Here is a 15,248-nt window from a genome sequence, read left to right on the forward strand (position 1 = left end):
AACGAAATTGAAAATCTACATAAGACATTCAAAAACCCACAAGTCTGCTATCCCAGCTATCCCAGCCTGGTTAGCCCCTAAAAACTCTGATACCCCATTTTAAAATACAATATACTCCCACAGAAACTACCTTACACTGCGTTTAAAACCAAGATCGCATTTGGATAAAAACTGTTTCTCAGGTGGCTAGTCCTGGTCTTTATAATCTTGTACCTTCTTCCAGAAGGCAGAAAGAGATCATTTCCGGGGTGCGCACTATCCTGCGCTATCTCTGCCGCTTTCTTATGGCACCTGGCAGCATAGATTTGATCCAAGGTGGGAAGAGTGCACCCAATTATTCTCTCCGCAGTCTTTGCAACCCTGGACAGCATTGTTTTTTCCCTGACCGTGCAGCTCTCAAACCACACACACAGACCATAAGTTAATACGCTCTCCACAGTACAATGGTAAAATGCCATCAACAGGTCCTTGGCGAGATTGTTTTTCCAGAGGATTCTCAGAAAATATAACCTCTGCTGTGCTCTCTTCATCAGGTCTTTGCTGTTTTCTGCCCAGGTTAAGTCTCCAAACCCGTGCAAACCCGTTTCCAGACACCGTCACCCATCCACGCCTCCCCCTTCCTTCCATTGACCCCCCCTCCTGCTCCAATTCCCGGGGAGAGGACTAGCAGGAGAGCACAGTGCAAAGAATTCTGCTTCTTCCCCCCCATCTCCCTGCTGCGGCTTGTGAGTTGTTCTTGCTGCCCCATTTACCGCTTGGCATGCCGCCCGCCTGAGAATTCCCAGCAGTAAATTTCCACTTGGACTTCTTCATCCAGCCACAGAAAAACCCCTCAGTTTTGCAGATCTGCGTGTGTCCCCCCCCCCACACACACACACACAAACCGCTTTTGCTTTGGCTCCCTGACCTGCTATTTCTCTCTGTGCAGGGAGTTCCTCTTCGTTTGTCAAAGCAGGAGGGCATTTTTTAAAAAGGGCAAACCCTAAAAAGTCATATTTCATCAGGCAGGACACCCCCAGGCAAAACCCATAGGTCTTGCTGCAGCCTGAAGACGCTGTTAATTTCTCAGAAATAGGAATAAACCCAACTTCAGGGAGCCAAGTATTTAAGCATTCGTCTCATTTGTTTTGCACTCCCTGCGCATCAAGTCAGTTCTTGTTGTAACATCCAATTCAATCGTTAGTCACTTGAGAAGGCTCTTTATTTTATGAGGCTGTGAACCCGGGTTGTTGTTTTTCATTCTCCTCCCCCTTTCTCTCTCTCTTTATTTCAGAATTCCTATTGGTTTGTTATTTTAACCTCATAATAAAGTCTCAAAAGGCAAACAGGGGCCAACCAGTACCCTGATACTGGGATACTGACTGCGTAGGCAGAGAAGAACCCTCCTGGCTAGCAGCCATCCACAGCTTTCTCTGCCTCATGTGGCAGTGAGTTCCACAGTTTCAACTATCCTTTTTCTATGCAGTGTGCATTTTTATGAACATCTCTAAAAGTCCCAAATGCTGCAACCTTTCCTTCCTTATCCCCTCACTTAGCTTTTTTTTTTAAAGTCAAACCCAGGGCCAGGTTTAGGTTTGATGAGGGCCTAAACTACCGAAGGTAATGGGGCCCTTTATATGTCCAGCTGTCCTTTGCCAACAACAAACTGTCACTGTTTTTTTGTGTTGCATATATGCTAGATGGTAATTTATGGACCTAATAGGTATCTGAAGCCATTTGCACATGCAGAATGTAGGCACCCTATATATAGAAATCAGCAAACCAGTGATATTTTAGGGAGCAGGCTAGCAGGCAGGGCCCATGACTTATATCATAGGAGCCTACACAACACAAAGCACTGTTGCTGTATGTAGGTTTTATTTTATCTGTTTTTTATCTTCTATTTCGGAAATGTACATCCAGTTTTTCTTTTCCCTTAAATTTTTGGGGGGCCCCCGAGAGTGTGGGGCCCTGAGCTACAGCTTGTTTAGCTTATAGGTAAACCTGTCACTGGTAAAATCCCAAAGTTGTTTAGTTCTTTTTACTAAAACACCAAAGAAACACACCAAGTGATTTCTTCGATTGACTTGCCACCTTTTGGAAATCCACACCCACGACGTCAATTCCGCCTTTGAAATCCCGGTAATGACCAGGGATATCTGAATGTAACGGAAGCTATACCTTATCTGAACCATTTCCAATATCCTTTTTAGTGGAGGCGACCAGAATGGTACATAGTGTGGCATCCTCAGCCCTCCCCGAATCGGTCCGCTCTGCCCCCTCAAATCCCCTGCCCTCCACCTCACCCTGCGACACGCGGAAGCCCAGCCTCTGCCCTCGTTCGCTATAAATACAGCAGGCCTGGATGTCCCTGTGGCTTCTGAGAAATCCCTGGCTCTGCGCCCCTCGGGCGCCATTCCAGCTTCCTTTGACCAGGCCCTGACCTGCAGCCCCAAATCACGCTGGCACTTCTCTCCCTGAAGTTCCGTCTTCCTCTCTCGTAAGACCTCCCTTTCAACCCGGCCAAGCTCAAGGTGTTAAACACTTAATAAATAAAGTCCTTCACAACTTGAGACTAGATTGCCACACCCGCATGGGCCCACTTAACCACTTTAATCTGCAGAATCGGCAAAACTCGTCTCGAGAGACAATGGAGTGTGCCTCCAAGGGTGAAGTGAAACTGTAGGAGAATCGCAGCGGCTGCTGCGGCTGCAGAGGCCGGCAACTCGAAACTGCTGCGTCCCGTGTTGTTTCTGCTGTGTTAGCAGCACTGAAGCGACCTGCAAGCCTGGGCAGTTTGTCTGGGGTCCTGGGCTGCCCAGACAACAAGATGTGGTCCAAAGGAAAGCAGAGCAAGACATTTGGCACCAGCTGGGCTGCAGGGACGCGGGTGGCGCTGTGGGTTAAACCACAGAGCCTAAGGCTTGCCGATCAGAAGGTCGGCGGTTCGAATCCCCGTGACGGGGTGAGCTCCCGTTGCTCGGTCCCTGCTCCTGCCCACCTACCAGTTCGAAAGTACGTCAAAGTAGATAAATAGATACCGCTCTGGCGGGAAGGTAAACGGCGTTTCCATGCGCTGCTCTGGTTCGCCAGAAGTGGCTTAGTCCTGCTGGCCACATGACCCAGAAGCTGTATGCCGGCTCCCTTGGCCAATAAAGCGAGATGAGCGCCGCAATCCCAGAGTCGGCCACGACTGGACCTAATGGTCAGGGGTCCCTTTACCTGGGCTGCAGGAGTTGCTGGAAGGAGACAGACAAGGTGCCACGCAGTGGCTGCAGCAACCAGATGATTATGGGCCGGCCCTACCATTAGGGGCAAAAGGAAACAGGGCAGGAAATGGTTAAACACTTTCATTTTTTAGTTGTTTTGTTTTTGATTGGGTTTAGTTGTTGTTTTCCCCTCATTCGGGTACCAAAATGACGTGGGCCGCCTTGAGAAGGAAACAGCTGGGGGGGGGAGCATTTCCTCCTCTGCCTCAGACAGCAAAATATCTTGGCTTGGGCTGAAACCTACTAGATAGAGAAAAGGGAGAAAAGGATGCAATTCCTTTTTTAAAAAAAAGGGGGTGAGGGAAATGGGGGCACACATAGAGGTCCCCCGCATCTACTCTGACAAGACACACATTCCAACAGAGAGAGGAGGGAATGTGGCGTTCACCCTGGGAGGGGGCCGGATGACAAGGAGATGAGCTTGGCTTAATATGGCACACTCAAGTTGCAGTGGATTTCGGCTACAACTTCGTTAATGTTAACTGCAGTGCTAATAATGCCAAGGCTACCCGTGAGTTTGCCCAGTCCTTTTAAAACCGTACAAGTTGGGGGTCATCACTGCCTCCGGTTCCATAGTTTAATTATGGTGCTGCATGAAAAAGCCCTTTACTGTATTTTATCTGTTCTGCACCTTCCAATATTATATATATGAGAGAGAGAGAGGCTGTTCCCTGGCCACTTCCTCCAGGCCACGCATGATTTTACACATTTCCACTCCTTTCTCAGCTTTTCTCTAAACCAAAAAGCCCAAAACATTTCAAGCTTTCCTGTTCTCATTCTTTCACCTCCTCCTGCATTTCCTCAAATGACTGTTGCATTCTTTTATTCTGCGAACTTAAATCACTCCCACCACCCCTGGCAATTCACACACAAGTGCAGATTCCTGGAGCCAGCACTGGAAGCTGAGGGGCTTTCAATGTCACTTCGTGAAAACGCCCTTGCAGATGCACACCGATCCAAACCGAACTGTCAGAATCTGAGCAAGCGAAAGGCGCAGGGAATCTCCCTCCAGCCCATAAAACCAAAGGCATAATCAAACCACCACCCAAAGTTCCTCATAAACCAGAAGGCCAAACAGAGTGGATTAAGCTATTAAATATGAAAAGATAAGGCGAGAGGGGCCTTCCTCAAGAGCAAGACGAAGGAACCGCAGCCGAGCCCCATCAGAAAGGGCGCTCTATTCTCCGCCCCTCCCAGTCTGGCAAGAGACACAGACCCCGATTCATCCCGATTCATAAAAGAGAACGCAATAAATGTTCAAAGGGAGGAGGAAACGCAAAACACAAGAGAGGGGGACATGCGTGGGCACCCCCAGTTTTCACCGAGCTTGTGCAGGAGACCTTCCCAAGGCATTGCGCCTGATGCGGGTCGGTCCGATTTCTGAAACCCTTGCCGCATCCCTGGACACCCCAAACACAAGTGGGGGGGCAGCCCCAGTCAGCTCCCTTTGGCCTCTTCCTAGCGCTGCCTCCCTAAGGCTGGAACATACCGTATTTTTTGCTCTATAAGACTCATTTTTCCCCTCCTAAAAAGTAAGGGGAAATGTGTGTGCGTCTTATGGAGCGAATGCAGGCTGCACAGCTATCCCAGAAGCCAGAACAGCAAGAGGGATTGCTGCTTTCACTGCGCAGCGATCCCTCTTGCTTTTCTGGCTTCTGAGATTCAGAATATATTTTCTCTTGTTTTCCTCCTCCAAAAACTAGGTGCGTCTTGTGGTCTGGTGCATCTTATAGAGCGAAAAATACGGTACATTTCGGGCTCTTTATTATTCTCTAAAGGGCCCTGAAGACTGGGGAGGGGGAGGAAAAGAGGGGACCCCACTTCTGAGCCCCCTTCAGTCATCCCAAGAACGTGAGAGAGACGGGGCGAAGAGGCTGTTTAGCCTGGGCTACAGGGAAGAACTCACCTGGCAGCAGACAGAAAAGGGGCGATGGCTTCCTGGAAATCAAAGCAAAACCTGGCACCGATCCGTCCCTGCAGACCGCGTGCTTCACCAGGGAGCAGCCAGGTCCCCTTCGGCCTCGTAGCAGGAACAGAAATGTTTGTGGGAAGGTCTGAATGTAAGGGGAATTTCTGGCCTATTCTTCCGGCAGACAAAGAGCCTTTTCTCCCCGCTCTCCGCGCTGGGTGAGGGTGCCCTGCTAAACTTCTCCTGGACTGGGCACAGAATCCCGGCTCTCTGAAGTGAAGCTCAAGCAAAGGGCCACATCCAGCCTTCTATCTGCGGGGGCCAAGATCAGAAGCTCAGCCTCCCTGAACATCAGAGCTACCCTTTATTTTCAGCCTGCAGAGAAGGGAGAGTCAGGCGAGAAAAGGGTTTGGGGGCCCTGAGAAAGCTTCCCAAATCTGACACAGCCCTGGGCGCCACAACACATCCATTCATCTTTCAAGGGCCCCGTGACTTTTCTCAATTATGTTTCAGAGCAGCTCCAGAAGCAAGGAAGCTGCAACTTTGGACTCTACAGCCAGAGATAAAAAATAAAAAATTCCCAGTCACCTGGTGGTCACCAAGGCAGAAGGAGCAGCAGCAGCAGCAACAACAAAAGACCTGGAATTTCTTTCCATCCTTGGCTTGCTGCTGAATTCTTAAAACTGCCCAGAAATTGGGAGCATTGTCCCTCTAACCCCAGATATGCGCACAGCAGTGAGATTGTCGGAGCTGACTTGTTTTCCCAGCTGCAAAAGGGCAGGCTGGAGGGCAAGCCTCAATTTGTGAGCCCAGCACCAACCGGAAGCCTCAGGGATGCAGCTTCCAAGCCAGGAGCCTTACATCTCTCCTTTGGCACCGCTGCCAGGAACAGCTGTGGCACGCAAGCCAAGGCCTGCATCCCAGGACCCAGCGCTGCAGCGATGGGCACGCGAGTCTTGGCTCCTGCTGAAGGCTCTGCAGGCCTTGTTTCCCCTCGGCTACCTCGCAAAAGCGCCGATGCCAAGAGGAGGCCGATGTGGCAGACATGCCAAGCCCGCCTCCATCTCCTCCTGCTCCTGCTTCAGCTGGCTCTGGGTTTTACCAGCGCATCTCTCTCCGAAAGGCATGCCAGCTGCGCCCTTAAAATTTCCCAGCTTTAGTAAATCTGAGCCATCAGCAGGCTTCGGTAAGGAGTCAGGGGCAGAGAACCTGCTACACATGCGGAAGTTAAAACTATGGAACTCCCTGCCACAGGACGCAGCAGTGGGCCGCCGAGCCAGATGGCTTCTGTTAACGGAGAAATCTGAGGGTTCCCTTGGACAAAAAACAAGGACACCAGCCAGGAATACCACAGCAAAACAGCAGCTTGGTCTTTCTTGAAGACTGTCGTGACAGGACTCCCACCTGCCACAAGACGAAGCAAGATGGAAGCCCCGTACAAAAGAGAACCCAAACTTTTATTAGCTGCTAATCCCCATGTTACATGCCCCCAAACCATATCACTAATACATCATGGTTACATCATGAAAGGGGAGGTCTGGTGGCAGTGATCTGAGCATCCTGGACCCTGCCCCATGGTTCCCCTTGCCCTCCACCAAACACCCATCAAGTGTCACAAAAAAGATATTTACATTTGCCTGTTTCCCAGCCAAGTTAATCCCACCCTTTTGTCCTCATCTGGGTTTGGTATTTCTGGAATGGCTACCTGTCTGGCACTCAGGTATCAGGATGCCAGGGATTATCACTCAGGCAGAGGGGCTGCTGAGTAGATGAGCTCACATGTCTATATGAATTTCTGAAGTTTCCCCAGTGAGCCAGTGCATAGATACATTTATCAGTGAATTATTACATTTGGTATTGTGTAGCAAAGGCCCTTTGAATAGATAGGAAGGAAGAAAGTGTGATGAAGTATTTCGTGGGGACAAATCACACAAGTCACAAAAGTGATTGTGCTGATTTTGGTAGTGGGCTGCATGTGCCTGATATCTGCTGGAGGGGCAACACCCCCACATAAATTCCTGCAAAAGTTTTTAAAAGGACTGGACCAATTGATGGAGGAGGATAAAGCTATTGGTGGCTACTGGCCATGACGGCTGAGCCCTGACTTAGTCAGAGGCAGGGATGCTTCTGAATACTAGTTGCTTGGAAACCGCAGGAGGGGAGAGGGCGCTTGGGTTCGGATCCTGCTCGGCCCCTGTGAGAACAGGATGCTGGAATAGATGGGCCACTGGCCTGATCCAGCCGGCTCCTCTGGTGTTCCAGGTTGGATTCCTGGCATCTCCAGGTAGAGAGAGGAATGTCCTCAGGTTAAGATCCTGGAGAGTCCCATGGCACTCAATGCCAACTACAGTAAGCTACCGTATTTTTCGCTCCATAAGACACACTTTTTTCCTCCTAAAAAGTAAGGGGAAATGTCTGTGCGTCTTATGGAGCGAATGTGTGGTCCCTGAAGCCAAATTGCCCAGGGGTGAAAAGCAGATTATGCTCTTTTTTTTTAGAAAGAGGGAAGTGGGTGTTGAAAGAAAGCTGCTGAGCAGCTGAGCAGATAAGGGACGCTAGCGATGAAGGAGGCTGCCTGGGAGGGGAGAGGTAAAAGCACATGGCTCCTCAGGATTTTTGCGTTGGGTCACCCCAAATTCACCAACAGATCACATAGCATGTCCATGGCTACAGCCCGCACCAGAAAATCACGCATCCACTGTTTCGTGGGGTAGCAATGGTGCAAAAACGTGGTTACAAAGCACGGATCCACATGGATCCTCAGGATTTTTGCATTGGGCTACCCCAAATTCATTGTCAAATCACATGTCTGTGGCCACTGCATGAACCACAAAAATCATACATCCACTGTTTTGTTCAGAATATTTTTTTTCTTGTTTTCCTCCTCTAAAAACTGGGTGCATCTTATGGTCAGGTGCGTCTTATGGGTCAAAAAATATGGTAATTTGACCCAGCAGCCTGCTTATTTCAAGGCTGCTTCCTGTGGTCCACACACTTCCTACCAGGTCAGATGACCAAGAAAGAGGCAGTTTTTACTCAGCGGTTAAAATCTTTAACACAGTGTCATAGCCCCCCAATGAGCTCATAAGTCTGTTTAAGAAGTGTTTGTGTTTTTTTCTTGTAATTTTATGGCCTGAGATCTACAGATGAAGGCCAGTACAGTATACAAATTTAGTAACAACAACAATAATAAAATCAGATCGCAGTCTAAAGGATTCACAATTTCACTTGCAGCCATTAGATGTCCACCTCTAAAATCAGCATTCCAAAAATGTAGGGGTTTTAGAAGATCAAGTCGCTAGTCCTCAAGTCTTCAGAAACATGATTGGGGAAAACCCCAAAGGACCCACAGACACAACGAGAGAAGCAGGTGTTAACAAATACTGAAATCACACGAAGTAACAGAAATATTCCAGCAAAGGTAGAGTTTCACCACTTTGCGAGACCAAAAAGGGCATTAGCCACAGCATGGCTGACCCGGGATGTTTTTCTGCCTCAAGATCAACTGCACCCCATGATGTCGGACACAACGACCCTGCGGAGGAGGCTCTCAGATCACAATGCTGCTCCAATAGGCAAGTCTTTTAAAAAACCCACACATGAGCAAAGCTAGTAATGGGGAAAGAGTCCCTTCCCTGCCCCACCATGTCCCCCACTCACTGTGGGAACCCCCCCCCCCCCGGCCACCTGCCAGGGATGCTTTAGTTGAGATTCCTGCATTGCAGGGGGTTGGGCTAGATGACCGCTGGGAACCCCTCTAACTCTACCGTTCTCCGATTCTATAAGAAGCAGCAAACATTTGCAAGTCCCCAGAGTAGCCGAGACCCAATTACACGCACTTAAAATGATTTCCCCCTCTGCAGCTGGAGGCGGCTTCAAGACCTATTTAAACCCCCCCCCCCCATTTCGTACGCATTTATACTTTAAAACGCAACTAGGACACAAAACCCTAGTTATTCGGGCATTCCAGCGAGAAGCAAGAAAGGGATTTTGCAGAGGCAGGCCTCGGCTGCAAGCAGAACTGGGGCTCTTGAATTCAGTGAGGCTGAGAGTTTGAAAGGTCTGGGAAAACGCAAACAGGTTTATTTCCAAGCAAAGCTCAAATAAATACAAACAACAGCAGTGCTATAAGGTCCGCATCCCATAATGTTCCCGGGTTCGCTTTGCTGAAGTGACACCTCTCCCGCAGCAGAAATATTAAGAAGTCCACTTTGCAGAAATGTCACAGCGTGGATCTGCTTAGGGAAGCTTTTAATGTTTGATGTTTTATCGTATTTTTAATATTCTGTTGGAAGCCGCCCAGAGTGGCTGGGGAAGCCCAGCCAGATGGGTGGGGTATAAATAATAAATTATTATTATTATTATTATTAATAATAATAATAATAGTAGTAGTAGTAATAATATTGTAGCCTCTGAGCCTCCCTGTTTGACAGCCCACCCCAATTGGGCGCCATCCAGCTGTTTTGTACTACAAGTCCCATTGATGAGCCAGCCGGGGCTTCTGGGAGTTGTAGTTGCAAATGGCTAGAGGGCACCAGGTTAGGGAGGGCTGGTTTACGAGCTGCTCCCCCCCCCCGCCCGCCCGCCTTTTGCAGGGGGTTCGATTAGATGACCCTTGGGGGTCCCCTGCCAGCTCTGAAATTCCACAGTCCCAAGAAACTGTCATCTTATAATGTATATAAAACAGGCAGATCAATCCTAACCTCATTCGCGTGTAATCCTCGTTTGGCTCCTGCATCCATTTCACCAGCGGGTCACTAGCAAGGGGGGGGTGCGAAAGCTCCCAGAAATTCAACAGGGGAAGCTTCTCTGAATGACAAAAGCGAGTAGAGGGGGGGAAACTTCCCCTGTTGACTTTCTGCCTGCCTCGCAGAAACTCAACGGCGGAAGTTCCCCCCCCCGCCGCCGCTCCCCACTGGTGTGTGGAATAAGCTTTCCCTGTTGAATGTCTGCCTGCTTTGCACAAGCTCAGCCGGGGAGCCTCTCCAAATAAGGACGAACGGGAGTTGTGTTAGAAGATTCCCCCAGCCCGTTGCCTTCCCCCGAGGTAGGCAGAAAGCCAACGGGGAACGCTTCTCCAAAAAGGGAACGGGTGGGAAACTGCCCCCGTTGAATGCCTGCCTGCTCCGCAGCTCTTCAAGACCAGAGGCAAAGGAGAGCAGCACCCGCGATCCACTTACCGCCGCGCCGACTCCTTCCCCGGCGCCTCCGTGCGCTCTCGGCCGGCGGAGGCGGCGCCTGGGCGGGGAGACGAAGCGCTCGCCGCCGGCCAAGCACCTCCCCGGCCGGCCCTCCTGCCTGGCTGCCTTCTTTCCTTCCTTCCAGGCCGGCGGACGAAGGGCTGGCCAGACGCTGCCGCCTTCCCCCTTCTTTTTCCTCCTCGGCGGAGACGCGTAAAGAAAGGAAAGGCGCAAGAGGAGGGCAGAGGAGTAGTGCAGGCGAGGCGCTTGCTGCTCCGCAGCTGCTCCTCCTTCGCGCGCGGGCTCCGCTCCTCCTCCTCCTCCTCCTCCTCCTCTCCTCCTCCTGCCTCCTTCCCTTTCTCCGCCGGGGAAAACTGGGAGGGAGCTTCGCCGCGGGAGGGGCAGAGGAAAGGCGCGGCGGGCCGGGAAAGAGGGCACCTTTTGCACCCAGGGCAGCAAGGCTCCTTGGAACTGGGGTCCCCCCCCCCTTGCACTGTACTCCGTTGGTTAGGGCGCGCTGGTGCTGATAACACCGAGGTCTTAGGTTTGAGCCCCCTAAGGGACAGCTGCCTATTCCTTTTTTCAATTTTTTTTTATTGATTTTCCAAAATTTATAAACAAACAAACATAAATCCTAACTGTAATAATTCCAGTCTTAATAACATTGTTACGTGACTTCCTCGAATCCCCCTGGCTGAGTTCCAATATATATCATTTATAACAGTTTTCCGAAAATTTCTCATAAAATTTACTTAATCCATTAACGTCTTTCTTTCTTTTCATATAGAATTTAAACATGTTATTCTATAGCACCACATATTTAAATCCTATCTGGTGTTTGCAAGTTTTTCTATTTAAATTATCTTAACATATTTAACTAAATATTCTTTAAATTTCTTCCATTCCTCCTGGTACTCCTCCTCCTTCTGATCGGGGACTCTTCCAGTCGGGTCGGCCAGCTCCGAAAAGTCCATCATCTTCACCTGCCATTCCTCCACTGTTGGCACTTCTTGTGTTTTACAATTCTTGGCTAACAAAATTCTAGCTGCAGTTGTGGCGCGACAGCTGCGTATTCCTGCCTGGCTGGGGGTTGGACTAGATGATCCTTGGGGTTTTCCAACTCCATGGTTCTGTGACTCTGTATATCACAAACTTCCTCCTATTTTAGGGCCAGCTGAACAGGGGGCTGTCTCTTGATGGTGCACAATTGCATTGTTGTTGTTGTTGTTGTTGTTGTTGTTGTTAAGGCAGCAGAGAGCATTGTTGGCTGCCCTCTCTCCACCTTAGAGCAGATTTATGCCACAAGGTGCCATAGGAAGGCACTGGACATAGTAAAAGATCCATCGCATCCTGGTCACTGTCTCTTCGAGCTCTTGCCGTCGGGACGGAGATACAGGACGATGAAGACAAGAACGAGCCGTCTTAAGAACAGCTTCTTCTCCAGAGCGATCTCGGCCCTGAATGGGAAGCCCGGACTTTGAAAGTCATCTAATCTCCCTTGCTGTATTTTACTATATTGTTTAATTAGTGTTTTTATGGAGCAGCCAAGTAATTTCGTTGTCCCCGAAGGGGGCAATGACAATAAAGATATGATGATGATGATGATGATGGCTTAAGGAAAACAGGCCTCCTTTAAAGCAGCATCACCACCACCCTGTCCATTCCTACTCAAAAGTAAGTCCCATGCACTTTGATGGGACAGGGTTGCAGGCAGCCTAAATCATAGATGTGTAGACTGTTGGGAGGGAAACCCAAATGCCATCTATCCCACCCCACCCGGCACAATGCAGACATCGCAGCTAAAGCATGCATGGTGGATATAGACCAAATCCCAGGCAAATACACCATCAAAGGTGCAATCATGTAAAAAATGAGGGGGGTCCTGAAATAAGAGCCCGCTGGGTCATCAGGCCAATCTAGCCCAGCTGTGCAAAGGAGGATTGCACCGTAACAGAAAGACTCGCCCATTGCATCATGGGCACCAATGAATGCACAACTCACACAGAATGCGGCAGCTAGACTGGGGACTGGGAGCGGCCGCCAAGACCCCATAACACCGGTCCTGAAAGACCTACACTGGCTCCCAGGACGTTTCCGAGCACAATTCAGAGTGTTGGTGCTGACCTTTAAAACCCTAAATGGCCTCAGCCCAGTATACCTGAAGGAGTGTCTCCAACCTTCATAGTTCTGCCCGGACACTGAGGTCCAGCTCTGAGGGCCTTCTGGCGGTTCCCTCCCTGCGAGAAGCCAAGTTACAGGCAACCAGGCAGAGGGCCTTCTCGGTGGTGGCTCCCTCCCTGTGGAACGCCCTCCCGTCAGATGTCAAGGAAATAAACAACTGCCTGACTTTTAGAAGACATCTGAAGGCAGCCCTGTTTAGGGAAGTTTTTAATATCGGAAGGACTATTGTATTTTAATATTTTGCTGGAAGCCGCCCAGAGTGGCTGGGGAAACCCAGCCAGATGGGCAGGTTATAAATTAATTATTATTATTATTATTTAAAATGTGTCCAGAGGGGCTGCTTTTGCCTTCCTCTCCCTGCATGGGTTCAGTGCAGCCTCTCAGCTGCTCAAGAGCCAAATGAAATACTTTAGTGATGACCTGGACCACTGGCCCCCCCTGGAGTCCGATTCCTGGACTTGCATCAAGACCCAGCGCTTGGTGCAACAGGGCCACAGATTTTGCGATTCGCCTCAAATGTGGGTTCTCTGCCCTGGCTGCCTACAAATCATTGTCTGGAATAAGCTCCTTCTTTTGAAATCCATTGGATAAAGCCACATAATATTAGTATTATTAATCACTTGAAGTTGCTCAGAGGCGGAATGCAGGTGGTAGAATGTTAGCAAACACTCCACCTGAAATGGGGCTGAAAATTAAGTTGGGTGGATGTGCAAGGTGGGGGGGGGGGCAGGATGAGATTTAATGGGGAAAGCCTTGAATGGGCTCCCACAGAAGGCATTTTCAAACTTAGGGAAGCTTTTAATGTTTGATGTATCACAGTATTTTAATATTCTTTTGGAAGCCGCCCAGAGTGGCTGGGGAAACCCAGCCAGATGGGCGGGGTATAAATAATAAATTATTATTATTATTATTATTATTATTATTATTATTATTATTAACTGAATTGCTGTGGGGGGAGATATTTGATTCACTTCACAGTTAAAGCCGGATTTCTTAACTTTGCGCTTTCTCAGACATTGCAAGATCCAAAAAGTCCTTTGAAATTTGCGCTTGTTCAAAATCTTCTTGGCAGTTTCCCAACCAACCCGTGTTTATGAAAATAGTGGAGGAAAGGTGTGCAACAAAACCGCAATCAAAAATGTGTTTACTGGGAGAAATTCACACTGGGATTTTTTAAAGGAATATTTGCAAGTTGCTGTAGAAATGTTAAAAAAATCCCAAATTTCAGGATAGAAGAAGCAGAAACTGATAGAACTGAGTTTGGCAGATCCTTCCATCTGTGATAGGAATTTTATGCTCTTAGACATATGGTAATGCTCATAACTGCACATACATAGATCAACACAGGAAGACCAACCTGGAACCATTTTGATTCCTAAACTGACCAAATCCTTTCTCCGCAAGGTTAAACTGGAAAAGCCTCCCCATTGTCTCTTTCCTCACAAGATATGTCTGTTTGAATCAGGTGTGAGCCTGTGACCTGGCCCCGGAAATAAGTATTTTACCACTACAAAAGAATGGCCAGGCACCCCAGGCAATCCAATCAAGTAACTTGCCAGACAGGAGATAAACTGTGACAGGAGAAAAACAACATTTAAATTTCTGTGAAGTAGGTGGGATGTATCTGAGGGGTGGTCTTAGGTTACACCCCTTCTGTGATGTATGCATAATGTTTCTGGGGGTGGTCTTGATCTACAGGATGGGAATTTCAAAGTCTTTATAAGCCCTTGCACAGCAATTTTGGGGGTCCTCTTCCTCTCCTGCGTGTGAGGGGAGTACCCTGTTGCAACAGATCAATAAAGATCAGGCTTACGAGCTGCTTTGCTTCTCAATATTCTCTGGTTGGCCTCTGTTATTTTCTCCTACCAATAGGGAACCTATGTAAGGACTCTATATGGGCTCTTGAATACCCCATAAGGGAAAAGGGCATATTTTTATTTACAACACATCCCCAGAGGATACAATCTTCCTGGAGAGGCGAGGGCTAATCCTCATTCCCGCGGTTGCAATCTTCCCGATTTCTTTATTTTTTCTTTATTTTGAGCTTTCCCGTCAGAGAACTGGAGAGTTGTGCCAGGATCCCCAGCGGTCATCTAGTCCACCCCCCTGCAATGCAGGGATTTCTTCCTCCCTTCGTCCCACAGCAGCCCAGGATGGTCTCTCAAAGCCCTGGATAAAATGCTTCTTTGAAGCCCTGACTGTGAGAGAGGAGGGGCGCTCAGGTGACATTCCCCTTTCTCGCCTCAGCCGTGCCCACCTGTATGGGCACTGCATCCGGAAGATAAATGGTATTTCAAGGAGTTAGCGACCTGACATGCTTTCTCTTCCTGCCTCGTTCCTTTCCCCTCCCCTCGTCTCTTCTTAAGTTCTCTGATGGCATGAAGAACAGCCTTTAATGTCCTAATCAGTTAGTTGGGAGGAAGTGATAGTGCTGGGTACCTTCTTTGATGTTGGACATTGTTTTGAGAAATTGCTTGCTGTTGAGAATAAAACCTTTAATCTTCTCACTCGCTTGTGTTTGGTATTGCTTCTGAACCTCACTTTAAAAGAACCGCCTTGCATTTGGCAAGAGACCACCACGGACATACAGGATGAGGCCATGGCTCAGCGGCAGGGGAGAGATTCTGTCCGAAATCCTAAAGAGCTGCTGCCTGCCAGTGTAGACACTACTGAACTAGATGGATTCAGTATAGGTCAGGACCTTCTGCTGTGGGCCCTGGAGGAGGGTCA

The 15,248-nt window shown here is 49.0% G+C and overlaps 2 protein-coding genes across 9 annotated transcripts in view; one reads left to right on the plus strand and one right to left on the minus strand.

Annotated features, from left to right (window-relative positions):
• ARAP1 (ArfGAP with RhoGAP domain, ankyrin repeat and PH domain 1) overlaps positions 1-10,711 on the minus strand; it is a 156,110-nt gene extending 145,399 nt beyond the window's left edge. For 2 of the 8 annotated variants that reach the window (XR_014510164.1, XM_083436057.1), the window contains exon 1: positions 10,338-10,647. The gene's annotated coding sequence lies outside the window, so the exon portion shown is untranslated. Of the gene's footprint in view, positions 1-5,154; positions 5,547-10,337 lie in introns of those variants that run through there. The other 6 variants (XM_083436058.1, XM_083436068.1, XM_083436072.1 and 3 more) reach the window with 5 other exon arrangements.
• Positions 1-15,248, plus strand: part of LOC310676834 (tigger transposable element-derived protein 1-like) — a gene marked incomplete at its 3' end in the record, with an annotated part of 1,439,559 nt that overhangs the window by 208,100 nt on the left and 1,216,211 nt on the right. The window lies entirely within an intron of this gene.

Source organism: Podarcis tiliguerta (assembly GCF_965153285.1).
Source record: "Podarcis tiliguerta genome assembly, chromosome: 4".
In the NCBI taxonomy this organism is placed as follows: Eukaryota; Metazoa; Chordata; class Lepidosauria; order Squamata; family Lacertidae; genus Podarcis; species Podarcis tiliguerta.